The following is a 9,181-nucleotide window of genomic DNA, read 5'->3' as shown; positions in this document are numbered from 1 at the left end:
TCTTAAAATAAACTTTATAAAAATTTGGCATGGGGCGGTGGGGTCGGGGAAGAGAGAATTAAAAATAAGAACATAGAATGTGGTACTTTAAAGAAATAACTAGGAACATTTGAAAAGGAACTCAAAAGAACTTTCACACATCATTAATATAAATTTAGGGTTTCAAAACTCAGTAGATTGGTTAAACAACAGATTCAGTTCAGTTCAGTCACTCAGTTGTGTCTGACTCTTTGTGAATCTCAGCACGCCAGGCCTCTCTGTCCATCACCAACTCCCAGAGTCCACTCAAACTCATGTCCATCAAGTCAGTGATGCCATCCAGCCATCTCATCTTCTGTCGTCCCCTTCTCTTCCTTCCCCCAATACCTCCCAGCATCACAGTCTTTTCCAATGAGTCAGCTCTTCGCATCAGGGGGCCAAAGTATTGGAGTTTCAGCTTTAGCATCAGTCCTTCCAATGAATACCCAGGACTGATCTCCTTCAGAATGGACTGGTTGGATCTCCTTGCAGTCCAAGGGACTCTCAAGAGTCTTCTCCAACACCACAGCTCAAAAGCATCAATTCTTCGGCACTCAGCTTTCTTCACAGTCCAACTCTCACATCCATACACGACCACTGGAAAAACCATAGCCTTGACTAGATGGACCTTTGTTGGCAAAGTAATATCTCTGCTTTTCAATATGCTGTCTAGGTTGGTCATAACTTTTCTTCCAAGGAGTAAGCATATTTTAATTTCATGGCTACATTCACCATCTACAGTGATTTTGGAGCCCCCCAAAATAAAGTCTGCCACTCTTTCCACTGTTTTCCCATCTATTTCCCATGAAATGATGGGACCGGATGCCATGATCTTCGTTTTCTGAATGTTGAGCTTTAAGCCAACTTTTTCACTCTCCTCTTTCACTTTCATCAAGAGGCTTTTTAGTTCCTCTTCACTTTCTGCCATAAGGGTGGTGTCATCTGCATATCTGAGGTTATTGATATTTCTCCCAGCAATCTTTTAGATAAAACTAAAGAGAGAATTGGAGAACTCATGAGACATATCTGAAAAATCCAAAAAAATTTTAAAATGCAGCACCTTTGAAAGTTTAAAATTTATTCTATTCTTGGAAAATAGAGTTAGAACATATATACATCTATTTGGAGTTAACAGAGGAAAAAGTAAAGAAATGAAGGATAATTGGTATTCAAAGAATTGATGTCTTTGAATTATTTAGACTCCCTGAAAGACATGTATCTTCAATTCAGAAAGCATGGCAACATCAATAAGAGTAAATAAAAAGAAATGTTTATTTTAGTACACGATAGTGAAATTTCAAAACTCTGTTATCAAAGAGAAAATGTAAAATATAGCCAGAAGAAGGGGAAAATGCATACAAATTGGTAACAGATTATCATCAGATTTCAACAGCAATATAGGAAATATCAGTAGAATAGTATCTCTGAAAGGTTATTTATAATATAATTATATTCCTGCCTAAAGAACAAGAGCAAAAAAGGATTTTTTAAAGAAATCCTTTCTTCTTAAAAAGAAGAGAAAGACAGAAAGACTAGTATAAGCACAATTTCACTAAAAGAAGATCTAAGGAATGAATTTTAGGAGAAAAGAAACATATTTCATGAGGCAGACCTGATAGCCAAGAAGAATTGGTAAGCAAATAAATTGGAATATATACAAGTAAATATAAATGAACATCTGTGTATGAAATGATAGTAATTTGAAAAAATAGAATTAAAATAATGCACCATAATGACATTTCAGAATATGTATAAGACCGACATTGAGAAAAGTACAAAACTTCATTGAAAAACAGTAAAGAATACCTAAACAAATGGAAAAATGTATCATGTTCATGTATAGAAAGCTGCAATACCACAGAAATGTCAAGTATCCTATAAAATAATTATAAATGCAACAAAATTTTAATTAAAGCACTAAAAAATATTTTCTTGGAACTTGGAATATTGATTCTACAATTTATACAAAAGAACAAAGTGCCAAAAATAACCACGAAGCTGCTCAGAAAGAAAAAGTATGTATGAGAAAAGTAGGGGAAGGAATTTGTAATTGCAAAGCTTTTATGGAACTATAGTATTAGATTCAAATCATATGAAACTGATAACCCTAACCCTAATTGATAACTTCTCATAGTTCAATATAATAAGAAAAAGATGTAGAGGACTTCCCTGATGATATCTAGTGGTTAAGAATATGCCTTACAATGCAAGGGACACAGGCTCAATCCCTGGTTGGGGAACTAAGATCCTACATGCTATGGAGCAGCTAAAGCCCAGGCATCACAAGTACTGAGCCTGTGCTGCAGCTAGAGGGGCGTGTGCTGCAACGGAAGATCCCACATGGCAGAAGGAGACCTCACATGCTGCAATTAAGACGAGACGCCACCAAAGAAAAAAAAATATTTTTAAGAAAAAAAAGACAGCCTTCTAAAAAGGATATGGCATAGGACTGGTTTAGAGAATAACAAATAGACAAGGAAAATTCAGAACAGAAAACGCTGGGACAGACCCATGCATAAATGAAAACTCGTCAGAACTGGCATTATAGACCAGTGGGAGAAAAAAAAAAAAATAAAGCTACTGTAATAATTCTCTGCCAGGAAAGTAAGGGCCTCCCAGGTGGCACTCGTGGTAAAGAACCCTTCTGCCAATGCAGGAGACTTAAGAGACGTGAGTTCGAACCATAGATTGGGAAGATCCCCTGGAGGAGGGCATGGCAAGCCACTCCAGGACTCTTGACTGGAGAATTCCATGGACAGTCCATAGGATCGCAGAATCAGACTTGATGGAGTGACTTACCACTCAGGCAGGAAAGTAAAGTCAAATTAGGTTTCTTACCTAATGTACAGACAAAATTAGCTCCAGATGGATAAAATACATACTTAGGAAAAGCAAATATTAAAACTGCTGGAAGAAAATACAGAATGTCTTTACAAATATGTTTTCCTCTTCTTCTATAGTAATAGAATTTTCAGATGGGCACATCGCTGCCCGAAATAGACATTTTCTTCCCTTCTTTGCAGGCAGAGTCATCTTGTGACGAAAGTTTTGGCCAATGAGATGTAAGTGGAAACGTCCATAAAACAGTTTCTGAGAATCTCCCCCTTTTCTCTTCTTTTTTACCTTTCTATCTGGGATATAAGAACCGTAAAGTATCATGAGGGTGGAGCAGAAAGTTAGAAGGAGTCTAGATCTCTCAGGACTTCATGGAACAGAGCTTCTTTCCTTACTGTAGATTGCCTACCTCAGCATGCTTACAGGAGAGAGAAAAATAGGATCTGTCTTATTTAAGTCATTGCTATTTTAGGTCTCTGCTCCTCACAGGCAAACCTAATGCTAACTACTGCCATTTTCAATGACACATCTTTTCTCTTTATTTCAGAAAATTTACGAGAGAAAAACAGAATACATAGGAGTAATACTAGGGGAACGTCCACTTTTAATAGAATAAATAGGAAGAGAGAAGAAAAGAAGCTATACGTGCGAGAAGGCTCCCGTGCTATGAAATACGAGTGAGGATTGAAAACAAATTATACCCCCGGACTTGCCTAGATGAGAAGGAAGCCACTGGTGCCTTCCTGGTGCCTTTAGAGGACTGTTTCCAAAGGATTACTAAGAAGTCAGTGAAGCAACACGACACTCAAGGGATTATTGCCACTTGCAGGTTACTTGGAGGCCCTCCAGCTCCACACAAAATCAGCATATAAACATGTTTGGTGTTTCTGGGCTATGGGTGTAACTAGGTGTACCTGAATAGCCCTTACTCTGGATAATTTCCTGGTGTCTTTTCCGTAACCGTGACACACCCAGTAGGAACATGCCTGACCTACTCTATTTGGTCACAATTCAATTGACAATTCAGTTGGGATCCAACCTATCTCTCTTCTTCACTAAATGAGGGGATTCCTTTTTTTTTCTCTAAGTGTTTAGAAGGTAACCATGTGATGCCTTGGAGTGAGCTACATAGATTACAGCCAATAATGTATTATAGAAGAGCAAAGAAGTGTCCACCTGTAATAGAAGATGATGAACTTTCTAAAGATGCAACTAAAAGGTGGGCCTCATATAACTTACCATCCATATGGAAGCCCTGAGCACTAGAACAAGAGAAGTGGATGCAGGTCAGAACCTAGAATTTAGCAAAATATGAGTAGGCATTCCTCAGTTATACCCAAGGTTATGTGCACAAGCTGAGAACGCATAGGCCAAAAGAAAATTTTCCATAAAAATAGTGGTAAAGAATACATTTAGGGGAATTCAGTCATTACTATATAGCCTATATGTTTACATCCTAAAAGAGTAATAGGGAGAATACTTACATGGGTAGAATAACCAGTGGAATTGACCAATAAAAGAAATTACTGTTGTGTTTGATGAAGGAAAGTGCAGCCTTTACAAAAGCAGAGGAGGTTTGTCTCCATAGGGTGATGACTATTGGAAATGGGAAATTAGATTTCCTTAGTACCATAAGGGGGTGGAAATCCCTAAAATTTCTCTTAGGATTTTCTTCATTGTAAAGAAACTTACCTATGCCAAATAGTTACAGTGCATTCCTCCCAGGAGAATTGGTAGAGCACTGAAACCCCAAACAATTAAGGTAGCAAGGGTAACCGATAAAGTACAGATAAATAGGAATGCAAAAAAGCAGTGAAGTCTTGGTGGCTGAGGCAGGAACACCTGATGAACAGCCATCCTGCTGTGTAAAGTAGCGATGGCACCTCCTACGGGAGTGACCTATGAGGACACCTAGTTCTGTGGTCTAGACACATGGTAACAAATTGCCTAAATTGCTTCACACATGTTTTCTAAAATATACAAATCAAGATTTTGCCTGTATTACATGGATTAAGTCAACAATACAATGCCCTCCACCCCACCCCATATCCATGTTCATGGCATCCAGACTAAAGTTCTTATATTTTTTGGAAGAAGAGGGAAAATAAGGAGGGAAGAGCAAAGCCAGGAGATGAAACAAAAGTCAAACTCCATTTTCTGAAGCAGGAGTGGGAATGGGTGGGTTCTGGATTCCCAGGCATTCTCTCAGTCCAGTCTCCCTGGTTTGGGCTGGTTAAAATGGCTACCATTTTTCAAGAGGTACTTGGAATCTCTGCCACTACTCTAGAAGACCTGGGCAACTGCAAGACCCAGAATTTTTCCCCTTGTTGTTTAAGCCACATGGTAAAAGTGTCAGCTTGGGCTTCAAGGGCATCAGGGGTCTAGCCAGTCTTGACTCTTCAGGTAGATCCATGCATTCCTAAAGTGCAGGCTCACCCAGGACAGCTCACTAATTTCACAGTAACATATGTTGCATTTTCCTGATTAAGCTTTCCATTTTTCTCACTAGTATATGTTGGGAATTTACTCTATACCTCTTACTATAGCATAGCTTCCTTCCGTCTATTGCACAAATCCAGGCAGTTGACCAAGATGATAAAGCCGCAGCAAACCCTCACACATGTGGAATCTGGGAAAGGTTTGTGAATACCTTTGCAAAATGCCCCAATACAACATATTATTCTATTAAGGAATTTTATTACAAATTTTCCTGAACTGTATTTCAGGGCTCAATGCTGACTGGAAGACTCCCTTGTTTTTAAAACGCCCTTTTCTATGTTTTTTCTTATTTCTTCTAGAAGTCCTTCTAGATGGGTTTAAATGGCAAAACTTCAAGGTTTTATGGTTCAGTATAATTGAAGATTATATCTGGTACATTAGATACTACAATGTTAAGATTTTTCATTTACCAGCCAGAGTATAAACACTTACAGTATGGGAAATCATTCTTGCCTTGAGAACCCCATGAACAGTATGAAAAGGCAAAATGATAGGATACCAAAAGAGGAACTCCCCAGGTCATTAGGTGCCCAATATGCTGCTGGAGATCAGTGGAGAAATAACTCCAGAAAGAATGAAGGGATGGAGCCAAAGCAAAAACAATACCCAGCTGTGGATGTGACTGGTGATAGAAGCAAGGTCCAATGCTGTAAAGAGCAATATTGCATAGGAACCTGGAATGTCAGGTCCACGAATCAAGGCAAACTGGAAGTGGTCAAACAAGAGATGGCAAGGGTGAACGTCGACATTCTAGGAATCAGCAAACTAAAATGGACTGGAATGGGTGAATTTAACTCAGATGACCATTATATCTACTACTGCGGGCAGGAATCCCTCAGAAGAAATAGAGTAGCCATCATGGTCAACAAAAGAGTCGGAACTGCAGTACTTGGATGCAATCTCAAAAATGACAGAATGATCTCTGTTTGTCTCCAAGGCAAACCATTCAATATCACAGTTATCCAAGTCTATGCCCCAACCAGTAACGCTGAAGAAACTGAAGTTGAACGGTTTTATGAAGACCTACAAGACCTTTTAGAACTCACACCCAAAAAAGATGTCCTTTTCATTATAGGGGACTGGAATGCAAAAGTAGGAAGTCAAGAAACACCTGGAGTAACAGGCAAATTTGGCCTTGGAATGTGGAATGAAGCAGGGCAAAGACTAATAGAGTTTTGCCAAGAAAATGCACTGGTCATAGCAAACACCCTCTTCCAACAACACAAGAGAAGACTCTACACGTGGACATCACCAGATGGTCAATACCAAAATCAGATTGATTATATTCTATGCAGCCAAAGATGGAGAAGCTCTATAGCATCAGCAAAAACAAGACCAGGAGCTGACTGTGGCTCAGATCATGAACTCCTTATTGCCAAATTCAGACTCAAATTGAAGGAAGTAGGGAAAACTGCTAGACCATTCAGGTATGACCTAAATCAACTGGGAAATCATATTTTATACCATTTGTATAGATAACCACTGAAGGTAGGTTTTGATGTTTTGATGACTAGGGCCTTATTTATGACAATAGGTGCTCATACATTCATTGGATATTTAATGTTTGTTATTTATTAGTGAAGTTATTCTGCTCACCTAAGAGAGGAAGAAACACAAAGAAATATAAGACATATCGCCTATCCTCAGTTCTCTCAATTTTTATGAATTGGATTGAATTCTCCCTTCTAAAAGTGATCAATATATTTTAGTGCTTTTTTTTGTTTTGTTTTGTTTTTTACTAAATTGTCCTGTTTAGTCACAACTAATGAACACTCTGTAAATATGCACTGATTTACTAAATGGGAGACATTCATCTTCTCTTCTATCTAAATGTTGCCCATCCTCCTACATCAATTCAAGTCTTTTTAAACTCTGCAAAATCTCCTCTGAGGGCTCTATCCTTTCCCTGAACTTGTCTTTAATTATTGTACATATGTGGTCACTTCTTGAGATGCCCCTCATTTTTAGGCAAGTTAAAAATAATAGCCATTGAGTGAACTTCTGATGCCTTTGTCTGTCTGGAGGAGGAAATGGCAACCCAAACCAGTATTCCTGCCTGATGAATCCCATGGACAGAGGAGCCTGTGTGGCTACTGTCCTTGGGGTCACAAAGGCAGCTTAGCACGCATGCATCTTAGTATATTTCCAGCACTTCTTGCTGTCCTTCTGGTAACAACCCCACTCCCACGGCCACAGACTGGGCCTGCAACGCGAGCTGCTCCAGTTCCAGTACTTCCCTCAGGACAGGTTAAACTCTATCGGAGCCATCTCATAGTTTGGGAGTGAGGAGCCTCTCCAGCCAGGCTACTGAGCAAAAGGAGAAGCTGCTCTGAAAGAAAAAGCTGGTACCCCCAAAAGAGAAGAGACGAAAGACCTAGCAAGCACTGAAGGTTTCTAAGTCGCTGGATTTCGCTGTCCCTGGGGCAAGTTTCACACCAAGCATTTCCAGGGTTTACCACATAGTCACTTTTTTTGTAGATTAACATCAGCTTGTCACTTTTAGTTTTGATGAATCTATGACAGATTCCTTGAGGTAATCACCTCTTTGTATGGTTTTACTACTTTTTCACATACCATTGAGCCCAGCACAGGATACATCTCACGAGGAATAGAAATTCCATCAATAGTTGTCAGAGTAATGATTGTTTTCATTTCCATTAAAATTCTGGAATACTATATAAGATACTACAAATATTAGTTAAATTACTATGTATAGGGAATGATAAGCAAGAGTCTCAAAAGATACTAATACTTTGCTTAAGTTAGCTTTTTTTCAGGAACAAAATGCACATATTTTAAAAGAGTAGTGAAAGTGTTAGTCACTCAGTCATTAGATTCATTGTAATCCCATGGATTGTAACCCGCCAGTCTCCTCCATCCGTGGGATTCTCCAGGCAAGAATACTGGAGTGGGTAGCCATTCCCTTCTCTAGGGGGTCTTCCTGACCCAGGGATCAAACCCCCATCTCTTGCACTGCAGGCAAGAGAAATTCTTTTCTGTTAAAACCACTAGGAAAGCCCATATTTAACCATGTTGCAAATATATTCCTTGTCATTAACAGGACACTGCCTTCGCAAACCATTCTTATCCTTTATATTGTCTCAAAGTGCAAAGTGCTTACTATAAATGTTTTCAGATGTTGATTTTTTTAACCACACACTAGCAAACAATCCATGGGGTCGCTAAGAGTCGGACACGGCTGAGCGACTTCACTTTCACTTTTCACTTTCATGCATTGGAGAAGGAAATGGCAACCCACTCCAGTGTTCTTGCCTGGAGAATCCCAGGGATGGGGGAGCCTGGTGGGCTGCCGTCTATGGTGTCATACAGAGTTGGACACGACTGAAGTGATTTAGCAGCAGCAGCAAACAATCATGTAAATAGTTATACACACATACATACAGATATGCAGATGACACCACCCTTATGGCAGAAAGTGCAGAGGAACTAAAAAGACTCTTGATGAAAGTGAAAGAGGAGAGTGAAAAAGTTGGCTTAAAGCTCAACATTCAGAAAACGAAGATCATGGCATCTGGTCCCATCACTTCATGGGAAATAGATGGGGAAACAATGGAAACAGTGGCAGACTTTATTTTGGGGGGCTCCAAAATCATTGCAGATGGTGACTGCAGCCATGAACTTAAAAGATGCTTACTCCTTGGAAGGAAAGTTATGACCAAACTAGATAGCATATTCAAAAGCAGAGACATTACTTTGCCAACAAAGGTCCATCTAGTCAAGGCTATGGTTTTTCCAGTGGTTGTGTATGGATGTGAGAGTTGGACTATGAAGAAAGCTGAGTGCCGAAGAATTGATGCTTTTGAGCTGT

Source organism: Oryx dammah, unplaced genomic scaffold (genome assembly GCF_014754425.2).
Source record: "Oryx dammah isolate SB20612 unplaced genomic scaffold, SCBI_Odam_1.1 HiC_scaffold_26, whole genome shotgun sequence".
Classification (NCBI taxonomy): domain Eukaryota; kingdom Metazoa; phylum Chordata; class Mammalia; order Artiodactyla; family Bovidae; genus Oryx; species Oryx dammah.
Note: the sequence above shows the minus strand (reverse complement) of the source record.